This window comes from Schistocerca americana, chromosome X (genome assembly GCF_021461395.2).
Source record: "Schistocerca americana isolate TAMUIC-IGC-003095 chromosome X, iqSchAmer2.1, whole genome shotgun sequence".
NCBI classification, from domain to species: Eukaryota; Metazoa; Arthropoda; class Insecta; order Orthoptera; family Acrididae; genus Schistocerca; species Schistocerca americana.
Genome location: NC_060130.1, coordinates 138,548,099 through 138,574,281, shown reverse-complemented (window position 1 = coordinate 138,574,281; position 26,183 = coordinate 138,548,099). Strand labels below are relative to the sequence as shown.

The 26,183-nt window shown below is 41.2% G+C and overlaps 1 protein-coding gene across 6 annotated transcripts in view; it reads left to right on the top strand.

Annotated features, from left to right (window-relative positions):
* The window catches only part of LOC124554929 (polyhomeotic-proximal chromatin protein), a 313,908-nt gene that overhangs the window by 179,699 nt on the left and 108,026 nt on the right, over positions 1 to 26,183 (top strand). Inside the window, exon 1 of one of the 6 annotated variants that reach the window (XM_047128625.1) lies at positions 12,127 to 12,361. The exons of 4 other annotated variants lie outside the window; for them this stretch is intronic. The gene's annotated coding sequence lies outside the window, so the exon portion shown is untranslated. Of the gene's footprint in view, positions 1 to 12,126; positions 12,362 to 13,816; positions 14,046 to 26,183 lie in introns of those variants that run through there. One more of the 6 variants, XM_047128626.1, reaches the window with a different exon arrangement.

Here is a 26,183-nt window from a genome sequence, read left to right as displayed (position 1 = left end):
CGAGCGGTTCTACGCGCTACAGTCTTGAACCGCGCGACCGCTACGGTCGCAGGTTCGAATCCTGCCTCGGGCATGGATGTGTGTGATGTCCTTAGGTTAGTTAGGTTTAAGTAGTTCTAAGTTCTAGGGGACTGATGACCTCAGAAGTTAAGTCCCATAGTGCTCAGAGCCAACTGAACCAGTGACTGTACACCTCCGAGTGAATAGTAGCTTGGAAGGAAAAACCTGTCACGTAGGGCTGCAGACCCGTCCTTACCTGCACAAACGTCCTTTCTCTCTGTCGTCGCACTGCCAGTATTCCAGAACTTTGATTCTGGCGTCTTAGCACTTACCCCAGTATGGAAAGTCGGGACCAGTATGCAAGAATTCTACACTCTAATAAATAGACCGACCGGTCGGAGCTGGATTGTGATGTTATGGATCCAATTTTGGAGCTCTGGCGCAGTACATCAGAAGTCTACACAGTTATAAATAGCCCTAAAGACTGAACTGGATTGTGACATCATACAGCCTGTCCCACTAGTCTAGTCAGTCAGCATGACAATGCGCCATCTTACATTTCACGAGAATTTATACTTGGGACAGCAGCCCTGCTTCCACAGTTGCGGGTAAAACACACTAGCGCGATTGGCCTATTGTTTTCAATTTCCACCCAAAATTTGAACTTCCCGCCGTTTTGTATATACGGCAAGTGTCCTTTGTCAGGGAGGGGAGGGAGTGATCGGGAACGTCATGGGCGCCCTGCTTTGTCCGTAAACTGTCCTTTTTGACCTACTCTAGCATTAAAGTACACGCTAATGTGTTGACCAGTTCTGTGTACCGTGGGGAATCAGTACCATCTATCACTAATTTAGTTGATATACATTGAAGCGCCAAAGAAACTGGTATAGGCATGCGTAATCAAATACAGATACGCAAACAAGCAGAAGACGGCACTTCGGTCGGCAACGCGTATGTAAGACAAGTGTCCGGCGCAGTTCGTAGATCGGTTACTGCTGCAACAATGGGATATTATCACGAATTGAGTGAGTTTTAACATCGTGTTATAGTTGGCGTACGAGTGGTGGTTCCTGTACGACCATGTCACGAGTGTACCGCGAATATCAGGAATCCGGTAAAACATCAAATCTCCGACATCACTGAGGCCGGACACAGATCCTGCAAGAACGGGACCAACGACGAATGAAGAGAATCGTTCAAAGTGACAGAAGTGCAACCCTTCTGAAAATTGCAAGAGATTTCAATGCTCGGCCATCTAGTGTCAGCGTGCGAACAAGTCTAGGAAACGTCATCGATATAGGCTTTCGGAGCCGAAGGCCCACTCGTGTACCCTTGATAACTGCACGACACAAAACTTTACGCCTCGCCTGGGCCCGTCAGCACCGACATCGGACTGTTGATAACTGGAAACTTGTTGCCTGGCCCCTCGACGAGTCTTCTTTCAAATTGTATCGAGCAGATGGAAGTGTACGGGTATAGAGACAACCTCATGAATCCATATAACCAGCATGTCAGCGGGGCACTGTTCTAGGTGGTGGAGGCTCTGTAATGGCGTGGTGCATATGCAGTTGGAGTAATATGGGATCCCTGATAAGTCTAGATACGAGTCTGACAGGTGACACGTGCTTAAGCATCCTGCCTGATCACCGGCATCCACTCATGTCCATTGTGCATTCCGATGGACTTGGGCAAGTCCAGGAGGACAATGCCACACCCCACACGCCCAGAATGGCTACAAGATGGCCCCAGAATATCTTTTCTGAGTTTAAACACTTCCGCTGGCCATCCAATTCCCCAGACATGAACATTATTGAGCTTATCTGAGATGCCTTGCAACGCGCTGTTCAGAAGGGATCTCCACCCCTCGTACTCTTATGATTTAAGGGTCAGCCCTGCAGGATTCATGGTGTCAATTCCCTCCAGCACTACTACAGACATGAGTCGAGTCCATGCCACGTCGTGTTGTGACACTTAATCCGTACTCGCAGGGGCCCTACACGAGATTAGGCAGGTGTACCAGTTTCTTTGGTTCTTTAGAGAGAGAGAGAGAGAGAGAGAGAGAGAGAGAGAGAGAGAGAGTGTGTGTGTGTTGCCGTCCATGCTATTAGTTTGAATTAAAGCCGCATCTGGTCTGTGGTACACAGTTCGGAAAGAACGGAACGCGAAAAGCGAATTATTATCTGCTTTTTTAAATAGATATATTTTGCGTTTATTTTTGGCGGATTTGGATGTTACGGTATTAAGTCACTCTACAACGACCTTCTGCTTACTAATGATTCCTATTTCCGCTGGATTATTTCTTGCTAAGAGGTCTAGTATGTTTTCGAAACAATTTACACGTCGAGTGGGCTCCCGAACTAATTCTTCAAAAATTTTTTCTCGGATAAAGCTTTCAGTAAGACTTAGGACCTTCTGTGGAATAAAGAAACAGGGAGAAAAGTGAGGAGTAGGCTTTTGCCATCAACTAGAAATCAGTATTACAGATACTGTATTGAAGTAATCTGAGAATAAGTAGGCTTGTTTTAAAAATAAACGTAAGATATCCCTTGGAAATCAATGAAGCGCTTACATTACCATAGAACAGGAAACGACTACTAAGTCTTTCAGAAAGTGATAAATGAAGAAACTACCACAACTTGCTGATAATGGGAGATTTTAATGAGAACAAAGAGTTCTTCAGTGTAAACCTCCGTATGTAACAGAGCTAGGGATAGGCCGAGAACAAAGGTTTGTCCGTAACATATTAATCTAGAAGAAAGCAAGCAGGTAATCAACATGGCAAGCGCCAAATAGGGCTGCGGATGTAACTGTTTATCAAATAAGAAAAACTGTAAAGGGTGTGACTGCCATAAATCACTTTCGAATTGAAAGTTATCATATACTGCAAAAATTGATACAATGCTAGAAGCAGACTCAGTAGACAGGAAGTCAGGAATGTAAATTGTATTTGTTCAAGAACTGGGAGGTAAATTTATTAAATTTCAGGTTTTGGGCAAATGCAGTTCCAATTACCATTACACAGACATAAACGAAAAGAGCAATTATTTAACAAAGGTAAACTCAAAAAGAAATCATGCTCGAAAAAATCAGGTCTCAAAGGAAGTAAAGCACTTATTAAAAGAAATCCAACTGAAAAATGGGATCATCATATAATATGCTGTATCAAAACGATTCTTAAATGTTTTCGAGAAGATGTGAGACGACGCACTAAAACATTTTGTACGAGCAGCAAATGAAAACGATTGGTGTATGAAGAATTCAAACAAACTTACGTGGAAGGCACTATTAACTCCATTAGACAAAATTCTGCTCGTTTCATGTTCCAACATTTGTGTTCACACAAGTTGATTGGAGCCTATTATCTGGAAAATGCAGTAGAAAACTACAGTACGATCAGCGCTGGCCCATGGTGAAGAAACCGACGCAGAAACGCGCCCCCCTTCCTTACAGTACTGCTGTAGGCCACTGAAAGGTTCTAAGAATTTTCCTTTGCTCTTTGGTGACACTTCCTATTAAAAGTTTGCGCTGTAGGAAGACGTGTAACAACAAAGCCGTTAGTTTTCCCCCGTACATTAGACCTAGCATTATACACTGAGCATTGTGAATCAATGTTCGTAGTTTCCCGAGGGACTGACTTCTCCTACAGTAATTCCAGGATACTTGCAACACTGTAGGTGGGAAATAATATGCACATCGTCGAATACGAGATATGCGACAATGTTTTTAGTCTTTGAAAACCCATAGCTGAATACAGGTTAAAGTGGGTTGCTTGACTGGTTTCTGATTTTGGTATTGGACGAATCGTCTTATTACAAACCTAATTTCCCACGCAATAAACATAGGATAGGGAGATAGGGAATGAACTAAATAAACCCAAAGGCGATTTTTTACTAGAGTCTGACGTTTCATTTTTGTCAGATATGCGAAGTTCACCGGCTCCAAGGAGACGGATGTCAACGATGGTGCACTGCCAGGAAAGCCAGAACGTGCTTGGCAGAACGGAAAGAGAAGTGGCGCTCCTTTGTGACGTGACCCTATCCCATGCATTTGCTCTTCATGCGATCATCTTTCACGGCTGTGAGCGGATTTATAAGCAAAATACACACACATTGGTAAGTGCTGAGTGTTCTCAAATGTTGGGTATGTTACATAAAGAATTAATTCCAAGTTTTTCCGTGGGCTCCATATTTCCAGGGTAGTGGTTGGGCTGAGCGGCTGCACTTAATCGTTGAAACTATGACCTCCTTTCTGAGCCACATTGATCTTGCCTAGCTGCGGTGTGTGAGTCAAAGCGTTATTACTTTAGATTCTGGCAGGTGATCGTTATATATGCAAGCATTCTTCGAATAAAACTTACTTTGTAAAGTCACTTTGTATGAACGAGAAGAAAGTCAGTCTAGAGTGCAAATCAAAATTTGTTTTCATATAATTGAATATGTACAAAAACAGTAAGCGATAGTCTGCAGCGGAATAATGAGCCCATACTTCTGAAAGTATTTAACAGTTAAAGACTCGCTACAGTTAAAAAGTGCATCTGAGTCGGAGGGTCATATTCTTATCTTTATCATAAAATGTTTAAAGCTGTGATATCGAGGCATACGTCACGGTCCCAGTCTATGCCATTGCGTCTTTACTTGTTTACGAGCTCCAGAGGGACGATCGTGCATAATTTGTTGGGCCAGCACCCAGGCCAAAAGGGTGTGGCAGGGCATAGCTTAGCCACCGCGAGACGTATTTCTCTAGAACGAATCCTGTTTGCAACGGAGTTTACTATGCAATGAAACTTTCAAATAGAGTAAAATTGTGTGTCTGATTCTCTCCGAATTGCTTAAATGTCTACTGCCACAACTACTCCAAAGAATGGTAACACAGACACAGTGTTCTCGCTGGCTGCCACTAACGTCTTATTTGCGGCTTCCGTTAGAGTTTCGTCACATTTTCACAGAACTGTCCGAAGTAGTGTAAGTTAACCTTTTGCGTTCCCTACTGGTGTTAAATTTGCGTTCCATTCCATTCTCGTTATCATCTCTATAGATAACTAAACAGTATAGGCACAAGTAATTTGACACTTCAACTGTAATTGTACAGTTTGTTTCTTTATTATTATTTTTTTGAACGATATGGTGCATGTATTCAAATGTAAAGAACTGTCATTCAGTTCACTATGTGGAAATTCCGTGGAACGGTTTGCATTTCCTAGCGACCGGACAACAAAGATGGTTTGCTGAGGATAACAGCATCGTCTGCAGACGGACTTGAGTGTTGGAGAGATTGACGCATTGGTAGTTTATGTGTAATGAGAAATACACACCTCGTATTACGTACACTGCTGTAGAGCATTCATCGCCCAGCAAAGTGTAGTGGGTTCTGTTAGGCTACCTTGTATGAAGCTGCCGTAGTTACCATTCGACAGTGTGGTAATGTACAAATACCTACCGGAAAACTAAAAAGACTGACTGATTGTTCATTTCAATGTACTGGTTGCAAATTATCGAGCGAAATAAGCGAAAGCTACCTGTTTCACATGGTTGGTTATTCCAGTATCCCTCCTGATTCTTTCAGATACACTTATTCTCCGAACTTATAATACAGGGTGTCCCAGGAGTAACTATCGACATTCAGAGATGACAGAAACGATCATTCGAAGCAAAAAAGTCTAGTAAACATAAGCTCTAAAATGCATACCTTAAGAGCTATGAGCATTTTATGTTCGATACTGTGAAAAATTTCTTGTACTGAACAAGTGCTCATAGCTCTTAAGGTATGCATTTTAGGGCTCATGTTTACCAGACTTTATTCTTCCAGTCACCAATTATCGTACTTGTCATATTCCTGAGTAATTTCTACTGGGACAACCTGTATGCTCTAGGATTCAGCAACACATGGTGTGGAAGCATATTTTTCTGGAATTCTGTGCTTTTGTTCTGTTACCATTTTTATGAAAATGTGTTGTTTCCGGTCTTTTTCAACCACATGACATTGTTACAAATGAGATAAGCACGGTCTAATTATATTTTTAAATATACCTTTTAATGTTTCGTATTCTGTCGTTTTCAGTTTCAGAACCTACTCGTCGGGGAGGAACTGGATTGATAATTTCCATCCGTTCATTGACTTCCCATATGACCATAACTTTCGAAGGATCTTCCGAATGGACAAGTTAAGTTTGAATCATTCCATGTCAACTCATCTAAGCCTCCCTGCTCGACCATCACGGATTTCGTTGGAATTTTATGTGAACAGTTGCACACGTTTCCAACGAATAGTGGTAAAATTTAATGTCCGGCGAAACAATACTGCCTGAAATGTAGTCACTTGGTTGATTCCATGCGCGACTTCTGCAGAAATTTTTACGAAGTCTCAGACGGTGTTCAGGAAAGATAGATTAGGCAGAATTGGTGGTGGAGTGTTTGTGTCTGTCAGTAGTGGTTTATCTTGTAGTGAAGTCGAAGTAGATACTCCGTGCGAATTGGTATGGGTGGAGGTTATACTTAACAGCAGAACTAAGTTGATAATTAGCTCCTTCTACCGACCCCCATCCTCCGATGATATAGTTGCTGAACAGTTCAGAGAAAATTTGAGTCTCGTAACAAATAAATACCCCACTCATACGGTTATAGTTGGTGGGGATTTCAACCTTCCCTCGCTATGTTGGCAAAAATACTTGTTCAAAACCGGTGGTAGGCAGCAAACATCTTCCGAGATTGTCCTAAATGCTTTCCCCGAAAATTATTTCGAGCAGTTAGTCCACGAACCCACGCAAATTGTAAATGGTTGCGAAAACACACTTGACCTCTTAGCCACAAACAATCCAGAGCTGATAGAGAGCATCATGACTGATACAGGGATTAGTGATCACAAGGTCGTTGTAGCTAGGCTCAATACCGGTTCTTCCAAATCCACCAGAAACAAACGCAAAATAATTTTATTTAAAAAAGCGGATAAAGTGTCACTAGAAGCCTTCCTAAGAGACAATCTCCATTCCTTCCGAACTGACTATGCAAATTTATACGAGATGAGGCTCAGATTCAAAGATATAGTAGCAACAGCAATTGAGAGATCCATACCTCGTAAATTGGTAAGAGATGGAACTGATCCCCCATGGTACACAAAACAGGTCCGAACGCTGTTGCAGAGGAAACGCAAAAAGCATGCGAAGTTCAGAAGAACGCGAAATCCCGAAGATTGGCTAAAATTTACCGACGCGCGAAATTTGGCTCGGTCTTCAATGCGAGACGCCTTTAATAGGTTCCACAACGAAACATTGTCTCGAAATTTGGTAGAAAATCCAAAGAAATTCTGGTCGTATGTAAAGTACACAAGCGGCAAGACGCAGTCAATACCTTCGTTGCGCAGTGCCGATGGTACTGTTATCGACGACTGTGCCGCTAAAGCGGAGTTATTGAACGCAGTTTTCCGAAATTCTTTCACCAGGGAAGACGAATGGAATATTCCAGAATTTGAAAAACGAACAGTTGCTAGCATGAGTTTCTTAGAAGTAGATACCTTAGGGTAAGTCTTCAGGTCCAGATTGTATACCGATTAGGTTCGTTTCAGATTACGCTGATACAATAGCTCCCTACTTAGCAATCATATACAATCGCTCACTCACCGATAGATCTGTACCTACAGATTGGAAAATTGCGCAGGTCGCACCAGTGTTTAAGAAGGGTAGTAGGAGTAATGCATCGAACTACAGACCTATATCATTGACGTCGGTTTGCAGTAGGGTTTTGGAGCACATACTGTATTCAAACATTATGAATCACCTCGAAGGGAACGATCTATTGATACGTAATCAGCATGGTTTCAGAAAACATCGTTCTTGTGCAATGCAGCTAGCTCTTTATTCGCACGAAGTAATGGCCGCTATCGACAGGGGATCTCAAGTTGGTTCCGTATTTCTAGATTTCCGGAAAGCTTTTGAGACCGTTCCTCACACGCGACTTCTAATCAAGCTGCGGGCCTATGGGGTATCGTCTCAGTTGTGCGACTGGATTCGTGATTTCCTGTCAGAAAGGTCGCAGTTCGTAGTAATAGACGGCAAATCATCGAGTCAAACTGAAGTGATATCAGGTGTTCCCCAGGGAAGCGTCCTGGGACCTCTGCTGTTCCTGATCTATATAAATGATCTGGGTGACAATCTGAGCAGTTCTCTTAGGTTGTTCGCAGAGGATGCTGTAATTTACCGTCTAGTAAGGTCATCTGAAGACCAGTATCAGTTGCAAAGCGATTTAGAAAAGATTGCTGTATGGTGTGGCAGGTGGCAGTTGACGCTAAGTAACAAAAAGTGTGAGGTATCCACATGAGTTACAAAAGAAATCCGTTGGAATTTGATTACTCGATAAATAGTACAATTCTCAAGACTGTCAATTCAACTAAGTACCTGGGTGTAAAAATTGCGAACAACTTCAGTTGGAAAGACCACATAGATAATATTGTGGGGAAGGCGATCCAAAGGTTGCGTTTCATTGGCAGGACACTTAGAAGATGCAACAAGTCTACTAAAGAGACAGCTTACTCTACACTCGTTCTCTGTTAGAATATTGCTGCGCGGTGTGGGATCCTTACCAGGTGGGATTGACGGAGGACATCGAAAGGTGCAAAAAAGGGCAGCTCGTTTTGTATTATCACGTAATAGGGGGGAGAGTGTGGCAGATATGATACGCGAGTTGGAATGGAAGTCATTAAAGCAAAGACGTTTTTCGTCGCGGCGAGATCTATTTACGAAATTTCAGTCACCAACTTTCTCTTCCAAATGCGAAAATATTTTGTTGAGCCCAACCTACATAGGTAGGAATGATCATCAAAATAAAATAAGAGAAACCAGAGCTCGAACAGAAAGGTTTAGGTGTTCGTTTTTCCGGCGCGCTGGAGTGGAATGGTAGAGAGATAGTATGATTGTGGTTCGATGAACCCTCTGCCAAGCACTTAATTGTGAATTGCAGAGTAATCATGTAGATGTAGACTTTGCACAGAGCGAACGTGAATTTCTGGCAAGTTTGACCTCATATCTTGGGCAATGTCGTATCGAAAGAAATGAAATGTGGCCGTATTTTACGACTTTCTGCGTTGTCTGAAGAATAATAATGAAAGGAATTTTTCGAGCCATATTCAGCCAGAAAATTGTGGACAAAATCGCCAAAAAAAAATCGTCGCCCGAAAAAATTTCGATGTTTGTCGTCTTATATCTCTGGGACTAAAGATACGAACTTGAAGCTCGGCATGTAGTAATAACCCATTCTTTTGCGTTCCATTTACCAGTACTGAATAAATGAAGTGAAAAGTTGACGTTTTTGTAAAAACATAAAAATGCGGTGTTTTGACCTGATTTTGCAAAAACCCCTTTCATAATACTTCCCAAATTGGGCTAATTAGAAAGACTATGACTTTAACCGCCAAAGAAAGTTTGATTAACCAACTCGGGCTAACAATGCTAGATCATTTGAACCAAAGTTTGGCGGGAAAACTACGGCACGAAAAAATATAAAGAATTATATTTCGTAACGTAAACGCACGTTGAGATGAACTTAATACGCAACAGGCGGTAGCGCTAAAATGTGGAAAAGAAAATCCCCACTGTGAGCTGTGGTTCTAACGTGCTGGCTCAGTACTGTGAGTTGGATGAAGTAGTGCATTTGATTACTGGAACGTGGCCTTTCTGTTGTGCTCCCGCCCCGACTATAAAACTAAATATAAACGAATCCTTGACGAATCGTGCCATTCGTTATTGTTCACCGTGCATCTCTTTCTGTGTCCGCCCCCCCCCCCGCCCCCCCTCAGCCTAGAAGTCGCGCATAGGTCGAATGAGGATATTTCACAATTCATGTTAAATGGTTGTCGAGGTTGCAGAGGGGACTTTGTTGGTCAAGTTTTACATAGGAACCCATGTCTGGAAACGTCACACAACGACGCTACAGAGCGTTACATGCGCAGGCGCCTGTACATTTACCGTGTGTATATACTGGATGATTCCATGATGATGATACAAAGTTTCAAGGATGATGGAGACGTATCAGTTTGAAGTAAGGGTCCCTGGTTCGGAAATGAACGCGTCGAGAATCATTCTGCTGCCTCTGACAGTGGAATACATGTTGCTAAGATTGTAGAGTAGGGAACTTTCAGAGGTGGTAGCATGGACCAAAACAAGAAAAATGTCCAGCAAACAAGAACACCTTTTCAGTAGAGGAGCTGTTTCACACTAGCGAAGATGAACAAGTGCTCATAACGCTTCAGGCATGCGGTTTAGAGCCCATGTTCACAGACGTTTCTAGTTTAGGTACATACTATCACCTCTCAAATTTGCCTACCCTACATTCTTCGCAACAGTATTCCACTGTCAGAGGTATCGAAATGATTTTCGCTTGTAACTTTCGACACATTACTTTCCGAACCAGGGACCTTTACCTCAAAATTGATACATTTATACGATTCCATCGTCCTTGAAAGTTAGTATTGTCATCACGGAATCACCCTGTATATACAGGGTGTTACAAAAAGGTACGGCCAACCTTTCAGGAACATTCCTCACACACAAATAAAGAAAAGATGTTACGTGGACATGTGTCCGGAAACGCTTAATTTCCATGTTAGAGCTCATTTTAGTTTCGTCAGTATGTACTGTACTTCTTCGATTCACCGCCATGATTTCATACGGGATACTCTACCTGTGCTTCTAGAACATGTGCCTTTTACAAGTACCACACAACATGTTCGTGCACGATGGAGCTCCTGCACATTTCAGTCGAAGTGTTCGTACGCTTCTCAACAACAGATTCGGTGACCAATGGATTGGTAGAGGCGGACCAATTCCATGGCCTCCACGCTCTCCTGACCTCAACCCTCTTGACTTTCATTTATGGGGGCATTTGAAAGCTCTTGTCTACGAAACCCCGGTATCAAATGTAGAAACTCTTCGTGCTCGTATTGTGGACGGCTGTGATACAATACGCCATTCTCCAGGGCTGCATCAGCGCATCAGGGATTCCATGCGACGGAGGGTGGATGCATGTATCCTCGCTAACGGAGGGCATTTTGAACATTTCCTGCAACAAAGTGTTTGAAGTCACGCTGGTACGTTCGGTTGCTGTGTGTTTCCATTCCATGATTAATGTGACTTGAAGAGAAGTAATAAAATGAGCTCTAACGTGGAAAGTAAGCGTTTTCGGACACATGTCCACATAACATATTTTCTTTCTTTGTGCAGGCCGCGGTGGTCTAGTGGTTCTAGGCACGCAGTCCGGAACCGCGGGACTGCTACGGTCGCAGTTTCGAATCCTGCCTCGGCCATGGATGTGTGTGATGTCCTTAGGTTCGTTAGGTTTAAGTAGTTCTAAGTTCTAGGGGACTGATGACCACAGAAGTTAAGTCCCATAGTGCTCAGAGCCATTTGAACCATTTCTTTCTTTGTGTGTGAGGAATGTTTCCTGAAAGTTGGGCCGTACCTTTTTGTAACACCCTGTACATAATGTACAGAAGCCGGAGCCTGTGACTGACGGCCTGTAACGTCGTCATATGAACTTTCCGGACATTCGCTCCTATGTAAAACTCGATCTACTAAGTCCCCTCTATAACCTACAGAAGTACGTAACACGAATTGTGGACCACTCTCTATAAGCGAACTCCCACAGTATACCAGACGCCACTACCGTTTCTGATATCAGCTCATTAAGAACGAGGTGTTCGGATTTCTAGAAAGCCCTCAATCCAGTCGAATACCAGTTCTAGTTGTTAGTAGAAAGATTTAGAACAGGAACTGACATGTATTCCGAAGACATCGGCGATTAAGAGTATGGTTGTGGCTACGAAAATATGGTGTTACGTAATGTGGCTCGAACGTGTAGCTTCGTTTGAGAAACCATATGCCTATAGCATTAAAATGTGAGTGTAAAATTTGAAAATTACAAATTACTACCCGTTTGTTCCCCTAAAACTACTGAAAATGACTGTCCGGGGAGCTAAGGGAGAGGCAAAGTTGTCCAGAGTGGTGCAGGGGCAAGCATCCGAGCGCAGACTCGTCGGCCGGGTCGCATTCCCGCGCAGTTGCCGCTGTGCTGTGCGGCCTCCCCTCCCCCCCACCACCGTGTCTCAGCCGGCTGCAGATGAGACACTTTTATGAGCCATCAGTCGGGAGTAGCTCCACTGGCTGATATTTTGTAGCAGACTCTGTGCGCGATGACTATTATGAGCGGTTATCATTTTTATACGCCGTTGAATTAGCGTGTCGTTCTTGAAACATTGTCAGTCGTGTGCATAAAGCAAATACGTGTCTTAAGCAACTCGCTGATCTTTGTGCAGCAGGAAATCCAGGGCTGCGATGACTCAATTTGCGTCACATCTGGGACTGGGCTGATACTTCACGGTAATGAAAAATTTTGATTTATTCTCTTTCGGTAACGCATATTGTTAATCTTTTTAATCGTGCACAAAGATAGCTATTTGTGGTTCCACTGTCCCCAGCAGCGGATGGAAAGTTTGTTTGTATCGAGAATATCGCCAGCTATGTGATTGAACGTCAACTGTAATTCGTCCTTTTCACATCTACACGTTAAGACATGTGCTGAAAATTTTGTTGTGCTATACAGCGCTTCGTATAAATGTCTAAATGTGCTGGTAATTGATTCTGTAGTTGTAAACATAAATTTATAGTCAATAATTTTAGGCGATGAAAAACGTTTTCGTGACTAAGTCCAAATAGTGGCATAGACCCATAGTTCCGAGAATGTATTCGACTATTACATTCTATCGATAAACACGATTTTTCAGGCCAAACTGATGCAATTTTCACGGTTTCAATGTTACAGTAAATTGGTCGTCAAAACACTTTCCTTCAACATCATATAGTTTTATTACACGGGCATTCCATTGTCCATATGTTATTAGAGAACAGGCCTAAGACTTCAGTTGAAAGCCTTACAGTTAAACATGAAATCTGACCAACAGTGAAACTTTATTTTTGTTTACACACAATACATTACAGGAATGGAAAGTCGCGAGCATCAGCAAGAATACTAATACCGATCTTAGATTGAAGTGTCGGTGTTTCCTGTCTCAACATCCGCAAGTTCACGCGCAACTGTGATTAGCCTCCGAATTTAGCGTGCTTTCCCACACCTGACACCAAATACTGAATGATTCCTATGCCGACTGCACCTACGTACATCGCAGTTCACGTAACTTTTTCGGAAATTTCGCTCACGTACAGAAGCCGAAGTTCCTTATGAGTTAAGGCAACGCTTCTGGAAACCGACTCGGAATATGTACTTCTACTGCAGTTATTTCACTGGCAGCGAGCAGTTCCTATTAAGTAAAATGGGAAAAAGACAACACTGGAAACATACATTCAAGATTTCATTACGAAAAATCCCTGACAATGTTAAGCTTTAACAGCAATGCTGTTAAAAGCAAGATTCCTGTCTGAGTAGCAGACAGTATGAAGCACGACCCCAAAAGAAATTTTCACGAAGTTGGTGACAGAAGAATCTCTGCGAAATTTGTCTTTGTGCATAAGCCTAGTGTGTAACAAGTAACAACAAAACATGTTTTGCCCCCCCCCCCCTCTCCTCCCAAAACACACACACACACACACACACACACACACACACACACACACACACACACCCACACACACACACGAGAGAGAGAGAGAGAGAGAGAGACGCTGCCTTGTTGGTGGCGAGGGGTGCGCGCCCCTCTGGCAACCCCAGCGCCGTGTGCGCACTCCCTCTTCCCCCACCCCGCCGAGTGATCTTTACCCCTACACTGCACGAGCAATATAGTCATTCATTGCCTGCGGGCACTGTGCTGCGCGCGGCCAGTTTTGTGACGCTTACACTGGTAACCCGAGTTTTCCATATTTTGCGTGCACTACGTGTGTTGTGTGATGTAAGTTTACGCGTCGTTCCTAAACGCGGCTGCTGATCTGGCTTCGTGGAAGTCTGCCGGGGGATTGCTGTACAAATGGATCTGATGTGAGGATGTATGATGGCGACGACGCTGCTTGCAGCGACACAACCAATGGACACTTCGCACCTACAACTTTCCCGGTATGAAACGATTAGTCTTTTATCTTCTTGACCTTACTTAAGTACGAAATTGCGACCTTGAAGAGCACCCTAATGCCTTTATGCGACTAATTTTCTTTATATTTCGGATGCAGTGACGTATAATCAGAACAGCATTTTCATCTCGAGTAATTTAAGGTGTTGCCGCGTATATATACCGGTACATACTACAACTGAACTTATAAAACTGCGTGGTTACACCAATCCCCCAACGTCTGTGTTTTATGTTCAGTGCAAAATATAGTTCGTACTCCTAATGACCAGTAAGTAAATAATTTGCCAACTTTTGTGACATATTTTAACTTTCGAGAATTGTTTTTTCTATTTCGAGGTACTGTAAAGAAACTTAAAAGCACCGTGGCTACCATTCTTTTCTACAACGTGACGTATGCTGACATTAACCGCTTACGAGCACGGAAATATACCAAATTTTAATTGCTTGTTGGCGTGTTTAATCATTTCGCAGTTCTAATGGCTGCTACTGAAATAATTATGTAGTAGTAGCTAATTATTCTGTGATAAATAACCTAATCGTGTGTTCGCCCATTGACCATACATAAGCATACTCTTTATATTAAAGTATCATTACAAATATAGATTTCGACAACTTAATTCTAATTTGCTACACATTTTCTTCGTCTGATTTATTTTTAGAATTAATGTAATATCTTTTCTAAACTACAAATAATACTTTCGAGTGCCATCTCGAAACGTTTTTCATTAGAAAACTTCCGATAAATAAGTCGTTATATAACAGATAAAAGCCACAAACGTCTGAATTTCTGCATTGTGCTTGGAAGCCGAATATGTAATACAGATTTTTTCGTGTTGGTGGTACAGAATTATGGGAAACGTTTGTGTAAACAGCAGAGGAAATTTAAAGCAGCCATATTTGTTGTCGCAAATTTGGGCGTGGTACAGGTGACTGACGGGTACAGTTACCTGTACCGAAATGAGAATTTGCGCCTACATTGCTTCATATTTCGCTTTCTCCCGTGTATCTAATGAGATAAACGTTTTTATGATATTCTTCTGAAACATATATCTGCTCTTGAACCCTCATGCCATAGAATAGGCCTCTTGCTCGTAAGTTTAACTGCACAACGAAACGTGAAAGTACGTCCAGTACTTGATCACTCGTCAAAGTTAAACTCCAGAAGGAAACTATCATAATTATTGACGCAACTGCTTCTAGAGATGCAGCCAGCGGTAGTGGTAGATGAAATGCTTCCATATTTTCAGTACATTTAGCATCACAGTTGCCTACATACATAGCTGTACGTATATATTTAAATATCTGCCTTCCTGGATCTATAGATCTCATACTACTTTGACAAAGTAGAACTGGCAGTCAATTGTTTTGTGTTTGAGTAATTACATGTCTACACATGTCACTGCACAATACGGAAAAACCTAGTGCTTTTTGTCTCGATTGTCGTTACCTTTGCTCACGGCTCATCGGCAAGCTTGCTCAGAAAGTTGCCACCATGAACTAATGAAGTATAAAAGCCTGTAGCTAGTTCACTGTGCTATTGAACAATGGATCCCTTCTTCAGGCGATAAAAAGGGGGGAAATGAGTGTTTATTGCCGGGTCTTTAGTTCATAGGCGTTCAGAAGAGCCTTCATTTGTTTCATTAATTTCATGTCTGTGCGAAAGGAGCTACACTGGGACATGGATGACAACCCTAATATTACATGAAAGTCAGATCAGTCTGTCTCATTATCTCATAGCCCCGCGCGAGAACAATAAGCCCGCACACACTTAAAAGTACCACTTGAGTGCTTCGCTCCTTGTTTGTTACCTTTCACATTTGTTTCTAGCACGCACCACACCGTTGCTGATTGGTATGCATGACGTTGACTTTCTTTTTTTTTTTAATTCTACTAGAGAATGGGAGGATCAGTTATCACTCGACATTGACATAGCCATAGAGACGTCATGCTATGACGCAGTAGCTGATACATTTACAAACTCATTGTCGTATTTCATTTTCATGAATGATACTCCATACCTACAGACACAATTGCGAGTACATATGGTTGTTAAGTTTTCCTGCGTGTACCTAAATTGGATCTCATACGGGTATTTTTGGTTGGTGATACAGTTGTAAGCGTTTTGTAAGAAAATGAAACGTTTAAGAGTTATGGAATTCCTTCAGACGCAGTGTGACGCTATTGCACTTTATGTTCATTAATACTCTGCGCATCGCACTGCCCTCCTTTGTATACGTTCAGTATCGCCTGTTCGGTATGGAGCATACACTTCAGCAGTTTTCTAAGGTGGGTCGGCTGTTTCTTAAGGAACATCCTTTGCAGGCTGGCAGCATTTTCCCAGTATCCTACTGATGAAAAGTCTACCAACTGGTTTACCTACTTGGTTTTTTTTTTTTTAAAAAGTAAACCAGCCACCAGTTAATCGAAGTTGGTGCTAAGTCTTGTGTACCAGCGTTTCACATTGATGGAATGTTAAGCTCAAAGGAGGATCAAACATCAGGCGTTGTACTCGTGCGCCGACGTACTCCTGACGAATGTCTTATGCTGCCGCGTATACTTGATAGGTATATGTTCGAAGAAATGTCATGCAAGCTTTCCTTCTATAGTCTTTGAGCTTAGTGTCAGTCCTGACCGCTTACTACCGACAACGTAGTTAGGAGTTGTGACCATTTTGATAATTAACGTAAGCTTTGTGATGCGAGGATGTCAGAAATTTCATGCGATTCTGCAAATCAGACTAAATGAACGTTTCTACAGTTGCACAGCGAAGATTGCCGTGTACATAATAGAATAGCAGGACTGCTCAAACATGCTTTTGAGAACTGATCATGAAAATGTTCAGTAAATGGAAAACATTCTACTGGGCGTGCGAGACTTTCTGGCTGTACCGTTAAGTGTTTGGTCCCTGTAAGTAGTAGGGGCTTTCTGCGTGGGTCGGGTCGATGTGCGAAGCGAAGCGAAGTGGAGGGGAGGCTGGTGTATTGATCGTGTCGTCCTGCTCAGCGTCACTTTTTTGCTGTCTTGCTACTCACGGTACGCTGCTTTAGTGTTAAAACTCTAATAAACGCAAAAATTTGTCATTTGCTAATGTTACGAAAGAAGTAATCACCTACTTTCGTTGTAGGTCTATCGATTTTGATTCCTTGTAACAGTCGATCTAACAAATTATTCGCCTACCCGTCTGTGTGCTATATTTGCTTGGACGAAGGTCTCATTGTTCAGCAAAGGTAGTTTCAGCCGGCTTCACAAAGGGAAGGATGTGGTACAAAAGAATCTGTGTTCCAGCCACAGTAAGCGACCCCCTCTCCCGCCTGTCGGATGTTTACCTCGAAAAAAATCGTAGCAGGGCAGGGGTTCACAATTTAAAAGCAGCATGCACCACCCAACACGCTGATTTTCGTGTAAATCCATATAATTCCTCTAGATAAAGTTGCACACACGTAGCAAAGTGTAACGAGACAGTATGGTCATAAACACCAACTCCACTTGAAATTCAGTACCTTTTTCTCGTGTACTCTTAGGGGGGGGGGGGGGGGGAGAGAGCGCTCGCCCTCTCCCATTCATTTCTGTTCGCGCTAACCAGACCCTGCATACCCTCACTGCTTCCCAAATGCGTTTGAAAATCCGGCGAGGAAACCCAGTGTCCAAAGAGTCGTTGAATACTACTGGCATGTGATTTGCTCATAGATTGCAGCAAACGAGATACAGCACTTTATATAATCTTACGGATTGCACTGGACTGCTACCTTATTCACAAGAAAGTTACGGAAAAAACCCTCGGTGGAATAAACTAATGGCTGTTTCGTTGCAGTATGGATGAACATGTAATTTAAACGGATTTGTGTATTAAATCCCTGCGGGCCTCATTGCGGCACTAGTTTCCGATACAGGAACTACTGGCAAGTCAGAAACTAACGGTCTAAACTACAGAAACACATTGTATTACGCGTGGCGGTTATAGTGGGCTTTCGTATCTTGCTTTCTGTGGTGATAGCTGTATCAGTTCAGTCGCGTAGCCTTAGCGGGGAGATAAGTCGTGTCTAAGATACACAACACACAGCGAGTGTATTTCGGCATCGACAGTGGCTTCGCGATTTGAATGCGGGAGACATTCCAACATTAAGTGCACTGTGTGGTGCGGCGTAAGAATGACAGATGCTTGTTAAAAGATGACACGACACTAGACTGCGTGTAGCACCTAGTGGGTACTACAATTTGTGAATCGCCCAGTCTGACATGAACGATCAAGCTAAGATTGAGACATAACTCAGTAGAATAACTACCGGAAACGCAACAGCAGGTCACAATAGTTGTAAGCGTGAGATTTGTCGACAAATTGATCATTCGGAAGAAACTCTTAAGCCTGGTATACACGTAACGTTTTGTCGTCAGTCTCGTACGATCGTGCCAGATTTGTCAAATAAAAAACGTTACTTGTGAACGGAAGTTCGACAGCCTTGTTTGTATGGACTGAATAAAGTTTGACTGATGGCGAGCTTTGTACACACACAAAACTGCCGACAAATGTGTGCATGTTGACGCCCGTCAGTCTTATCGCTCAAACTTAGCTGTGCTACCAGACTACTCCCTGTGACGCTAGAGGTTCCAATTCTCAATTTAGAACGTGTAGTGGCGAAAGAAAATAGTGAAATTCAGACAGCGGACTCACGAATTTTTCACGGAGTTCATTGAGCTATACCAAAGTTTTCTTTGCTTATGGCAAGTGAAATGTAAGGATTACAGCAACCGAGACGAGAAAAACCAGGCACACGCCACTTTGGTTTATAAGTACAAGGAAGTAGATCGTGAAGGAATAAAGGAGCTGAATGCCGAAGATCACGGTCGGACATCGAAGATTCTGACAAGAAGTAATAAAAATCGCTTCTCATTTTCCTGACCAACAACCATTATTTATGGCGTACGTTATACAAAACGAGGCAATTAAAGGTAGTTGTAGCTCCTGCCAGTCAGTAAAAACCTTAACATTGCGATGATCTCATGAGGACCAGTAGCCACAATCATGACACTACCTTCTTTTTCAGTTTCTCGTGTTACAGGCTTTGTTTCTGTGTCCCTGCGTAGATTAAGTAATCTGGTTCGTGCTGTCGTTTTCGGAGAAAATTGACACGAGATAAAGTCTCCCTTGAATAACCAATCCCAAGAGCATCGTGAACGACGTGTAGACGTCGGAGTGACTGAGCGGAAGTTTTACTAGTGTAGATCCGCGATTTGTGTCAGTCTTGCCAGTTTCGTATGATCATACAAGACTGACGACAAAACTTTAAGTACAGGCCACGCTTTGAGGTACGTTTATCCGCTCTCCTCTGACACAGGACGATTAATCAAGAATCCGACAGATTAATCAAGAATCCGACACGACAGAAAAAAGTGTATACAGACGATTGTTGTTGCATACAACCAATTTCAACGTATTCTGTTTACTTCACTAGACCTACAGTATTTTCAGAAACACCCTCCCCTAGAATCGTTAAGTTTACTTAACGATTGTGATTTCGGTATGCGTGCAACTCTAAAGTGAAAACGCCCACTTAATAGCGCTGATGCATATTATTCACTGTTACCACATTGCCCTTGTGTCAACCATATTTACATATTAGGTGTCGTGTACACTTGAACCCAAAGCACGGCAAAATTTCGAGATTAGGTATACTGTCTGTGTATTTTGGCGTAAAGGACTCGTGGTCTCTTGTGGCTCGTTACAGAGTAACAGCATTAGTTTGATTTCCTGCCCTCATTTATCCTAGTATCTGTATTGCTCTGAAATGGTCAGGCTCGGTTACCTAGTAGTAAAGCGCTTGCCTGGAAACTGAATGATCCAGGCCACATCTTTAAATTCTTTGCCTGTACTAGGAACGACAAGTGGTTGGAATTGCACGTTAAAACTATAGGTAGGATTATTTCGAGTGGATGAAGGACATGCAAGTCGCCGAATCGGCGTCCAGTTGAAAGATGTGCACCAGGCGTTTGATCACCCAACTTCAGGGACTCCAAGCCAATCATGCAAAGCTTCCATTTTTCTATCCCCTAAAATATCTACTCGATAGTGCAAATGTTGACAGTACTTGCTACGTGTCTTGTTGCTCCACCTCCTCAAGGGATTGGTTGATACGACACATTCTGAGACATCAAGGGATCGCTAATTAAGTACTCTAAGGAAGTGGGGGTGGGGGGGGGGAGGTTAAAAATTGTAGATGGAGACCAAGAGATCAACACAGTAAGCACATTCAGAAGGAAGTAGGTTGCAGAAGTTACTGAGACGACGAGGCCTGCAAAAGGTAGAGTAGCATGGAGTGCTGCATCAAACCAGTCCGTGGACTGACGACCACATCGCAAGTAAATGCAGCATTGTTGTAGCTGCCGAAAAACAGGCCTCCCTGCCCGAGGCTGCGCATAAACTGCAATATAGTGCGCGAGAATGTCAGCCACCTGTATTTGGAAAACTTAGAAAAGTCGTGTTGGAAGTAGAGGGTAGGCCATATTTCACCTTGTTGATATAATTTCCCGTTGTGAAATCTGACCACCTCATTATTGTAGCAAACATTGTACATTGGTTTCAGCTACATTTTATTGTAATAGATCAATAATTTACCCATTATCTGATATGATATGAAGTTAATCATCAATAATATTCCTTAGCTGTAGCACCCATTTATATTCTGATTTTTACAGATGAATCAAATATATAGGGAGGTAGTGGTGTGCTAAGAGGATGAAACTACTTCAAAATTTCTTCGTAATAATTACATTAATAATAAAATATAATAATAATAATAATAATAATAATAATAATTGATGATTAACTTCATACCATATCAGATAATTCCTGTGGAGGCCCGGGAAAAGAATAGGCCTCTGGTATGTTCTGCCAGTCGTAAAAGGCGACGAAAAGAACAAACCACTAACAGGGCTAACCCCCCCTTTTAGTGTGATTGGTTCATTCAGGACAGAACTAAAGAAGCCTCGGACAAGTGCCGTCATGGTCGGGGACGACGCTTGAACCCTATGCCCGCCCACAATGGTAACGACACTGCTAGCCAACTGGAAAATGATTCAAATCCAAATAGAGGTGTTTTGCAGGATATGCTTTCTGCAACCACCCTGGAAGGAAAACAAAGGCAGAGGATGAGATGGTCAGATGAAGTTAATCGACACCTCATGTTCTGTTATTACCAAGCAACAAACCTAGGAACCAACACAACTGGATACAGATCACAAGTATACACAACATTTATTACCAGATACCCAGAATTAAAATTTTCAACAGAACGACGACTAGCTGATCAGATCCGTGTAATAATCAAAAATAACAGGATACCCCAGTCAGAATTAGAAAACATCAAACAACAAGTACAACAAATACTGGAACAAAATAATGTGCAATCAGAAGAAGAAGAAAATACAGTAATGGACTCAAACATCCCAGAGCAAACAAACAAAGAACAACACGCATCAATTAAACAATCAGAGGAAAACGAAATCTTAAGACAGCCACCAGAACAAGCACAAATAGAACACGAAGTGACACACACGTTAAATATAGAAGAAAAATTTCAGCTGACATATATAGAATACAAAGACACAAATACAGACATTAGACCATTCTTGCATAGACCGCCAAATAACCCACAAGTCGAAACAACAATAAAAACTATCAACACAATCATACACAACAAAATAAATGAAAATACAACTATGGAAGAGTTACAACTACTAGTTTATATAGGAGCACTCACTACACTAAATATACACACTAGGCAGAGATCAGAACCAACCAACACACAGAAGAAACCCGCAACACCAGCATGGCAACACAGGCTACAGATCAGAATAGAACTGAGAAAAGACTTTGGACAGCTAACACAATTTATAAGAAATGAAATGTCAGAAAAAAACGAAAAAGGTTAGGTAAAATCTCACAACAAGAAGTGATGGAGCAATTAGATGAAAAGAAGCAGAAATTACAAGCATTGGCCAAACGACTTAGAAGATACAGAAAAAGTGAAAATAGAAGGAAACAAAATCAAACATTCAACACAAACCAAAAGAAATTTTATCAGACAATAGATAACACACATTAAAATATACAATCCACCAAGCATAACAGACATGGAACACTTCTGGAGCAACATATGGTCAATCCCAGTACAACATAACAGGCATGCACGGTGGATACAAGCAGAAACAGACACATACAAGATGATACCGCGGATGCCTGAAGTGATAATTTTGCAGCATGAAGTCACCCAAGCAATTAATTCTACTCACAATTGGAAAGCCACCGGAAAAGATAAAATACCAAATTTCTGGCTAAAGAAGTTCACCTCAACACATTCACATCTAACTAAATTATTTAACAGTTACATTGCAGACCCATACACATTCCCTGATACACTTACACATGGAATAACTTTCTGAAACCTAAAGATTAAGCAGACACAGCAAACCCAGCTAAATATCACCCCATAACATGCCTACCAACAATATACAAAATATAAACTTCAGTCATTACACAGAAATTAACGACACATACAACACAGAACAAAATTATAAATGAAGAACAAAAAGGCTGTTGCAAAGGAGCATGAGGATGTAAAGAGCAACTGATAATAGATGCAGAGGTGACATACCAAGCTAAAACTAAACAAAGGTCGCTACACTATGTGTACATTGATTACAAAAAAGCTTTTGATAGTGTACCCCAGTCATGGTTACTACAAATATTGGAAATATACAAAGTAGATCCTAAATTGATACAGTTCCTAAACATAGTAATGAAATATTACTGGAACATACCCACACAAAATCACACATCTGCTATACATGGATGATCTAAAACTACTGGCAGCAACAAATCAACAACTCAACCAATTACTAAAGATAACCGAAGTATTTAGCAATGATATAAATATGGCTTTTGGAACAGACAAATGTAAGAAAAATAGCATAGTCAAGGGAAAACACACAACTGTATGGTATATGTTACATTGCATTTAGGAACTTTCGGGTAATTGAACATGTATCAATAATTACAGATTACTGTAGTTGTATATACAAGTTTGGATGTACCTGAATTGCGTTGATGTACTGGTGGATATTGTGTGGTATGACTCGTGTAGTTGATAGTATAATTGGTATAATGTCAACTTTATCCTGATGCCACATGTCCTTGACTTCCTCAGCCAGTTGGACGCATTTTTCAATTTTTTCTCTTGTTTTATTCTGTATATTTGTTGTATTGGGTATGGATATTTCGATTAGATGTGTTGATTTCTTCTTTTATTGGTGAGTATGATGTCAGGTTTGTTATGTGGTGGTGTTTTATCTGTTATAATGGTTCTGTTCCAGTATAATTTGTATTCATCATTCTCCAGTACATTTTGTGGTGCATACTTGTATGTGGGAACATGTTGTTTTATTAGTTTATGTTGTAAGGCAAGCTGTTGATGTATTATTTTTGCGACATTGTCATGTCTTCTGGGGTATTCTGTATTTGCTAGTATTGTTCATCTGCTTGTGATGTGATCTACTGTTTCTATTTGTTGTTTGCAAAGTCTGCATTTATCTGTTGTGGTATTGGGATGTTTAATAATATGCTTGCTGTAATATCTGGTGTTTATTGTTTGATCCTGTATTGCAATCATGAATCCTTCCGTCTCACTGTATATATTGCCTTTTGTTAGCCATGTGTTGGATGCGACTTGATCGATGTGTGGCTGTGTTAGATGATACGGGTGCTTGCCATGAAGTGTTTTCTTTTTCCAATTTACTTTCTTCGTATCTGTTGATGTTATGTGATCTACAGGGTTGTAGAAGTGGTTATGTAATTGCAGAGGTGTAACCGATGTATTTATATGAGTGAGTGATTGCTTTGTGTATTTTGCTAGTTTCTGCTCATTCTAGAAAGAATTTTCTTAAATTGTCTACCTGTCCATAATGTAGGTTTTTTGTCGATAAATCCCCTTCCTCCTTCCTTTCTGCTTAATGTGAATCTTTCTGTTGCTGAATGTATGTGATGTATTCTATATTTGTGGCATTGTGATCGTGTAACTGTATTGAGTGCTTCTAGGTCTGTGTTACCCCATTTCACTATTCCAAATGAGTAGGTCAATATTGGTATAGCATAAGTATTTATAGCTTTTGTCTTGTTTCTTGCTGTCAATTCTGTTTCCAGTATTTTTGTTAGTCTTTGTATTTTTCTTTTAGTTCTTCTTTAATATTTGTATTATCTATTCCTATTTTTTGTCTGTACCCTAGATACTTATAGGCATCTGCTTTTTCCATCGCTTCTATGCAGTCGCTGTGGTTATCCAATATGTAATCTTCTTGTTTAGTGTGTTTTCCCTTGACTATGCTATTTTCCTTACATTTGTCTGTTCCAAAAGCCATATTTATATCATTGCTGAATACTTTGGTTATCTTTAGTAATTGGTTGAGTTGTTGATTTGTTGCTGCCAGTAGTTTTAGATCATCCATGTATAGCAAGTGTGTGATTTTGTGTTGGTATGTTCCAGCAATATTGTATCCATAATTCGTATTATTTAGCATGTTGTATAGTGGGTTCAGAGCAAGGCAGAACCAGAAAGGACTTGATGAGTCTGCTTGGTATATTCCATCCTTAATCTGTATTTGCTGTGATGTGACATTATTTGAATTTGTTTGGATGTTGAGTGTGGTTTTACAATTTTTCATTACTATGTTTAGGAACTGTATCAATTTAGGATCTACTTTGTATATTTCCAATATTTGTAGTAACCATGAGTGGGGTACACTATCAAAAGCTTTTTGGTAATCAATGTATGCGTAGTGTAGTGACCTTTGTTTAGTTTTAGCTTGATATGTCACCTCTGCATCTATTATCATTTGCTCTTTACATCCTCGTGCCGGTCTAGTGCGCTGCAGTCATGGTCTGTGCGGCTGATCCCGGCGGAGGTTCGAGTCCTCCCTTGGGCATGGTTGTGTGTGTTTGTCCTTAGGATAATTTAGGGTAAGTAGTGTGTAAACTTAGGGACTGATGACCTTAGCAGTTAAGTCCCATAAGATTTCACACACACACACACACACACACACACACACACACCCTCGTGCTCCTTTGCAACAGCCTTTTTGTTCTTCATTTATAATTTTGTTCTGTGTTGTATGTGTCGTTAATTTCTGTGTAATGACTGAAGTTAATATTTTGTATATTGTTGGTAGGAATGTTATGGGGCAATATTTAGCTGGGTTTGCTGTGTCTGCTTGATCTTTAGGTTTCAGATAAGTTATTCCATGTGTAAGCGTATCAGGGAATGTGTATGGGTCTGCAATGTAACTGTTAAATAATTTAGTTAGATGTGAATGTGTTGAGGTGAACTTCTTTAGCCAGAAATTTGCTATTTCATCTTTTCCAGGAGCTTTCCAATTGTGGGTAGAATTAATTGCTCGTGTGACTTCGTGTTGCAAAATTACCACTTCAGGCATTTGTGGTATCATCTTGTATGTGTCTGTTTCTGCTTGTATCCACCGTGCATGTCTGTTATGTTGTACCAGGTTTGACCATATGTTGCTCCAGAAGTGTTCCATGTCTGTTATGTTTGGTGGGTTGTCTATTTTAATGTGTGTGTTATCTATTGTCTGATAAAATTTCTTTTGGTTTGTGTTGAATGTTTGGTTTTGTTTCCTTCTATTTTCACTTTTTTTGTATCTTATAAGTCGTTTGGCCAATGCTTGTAATTTTTGCTTGTTTTCATCTAATTGCTCTATCGCTTCTTGTTGTGAGATTTTACCTAACCATTTTCGTTTTTTGTCTGATATTTGATTTCTTATAAATTGTGTTAGCTGTCCGATGTCTCTTCTTAGTTTTTCTATTCTGATCTGTAGCCTGTGTTGCCATGCTGGTTTTGTGGGTTTCTTCTGTGTGTTGGTTGGTTCTGATCTCCGCCTTGTGTGTATATTTAGTGTAGTGAGTGCTCCTATATAAACCAGTATTTGTAACTCTTCCATAGTTGTATTTTCATTTATTTTGTTGTGTATGATTGTGTTGATAGTTTTTATTGTTGTTTCGACTTGTGGGTTATTTGGTAGTCTATGCAACAATGGTCTAATGTCTGTATCTGTTCTTTGTATTC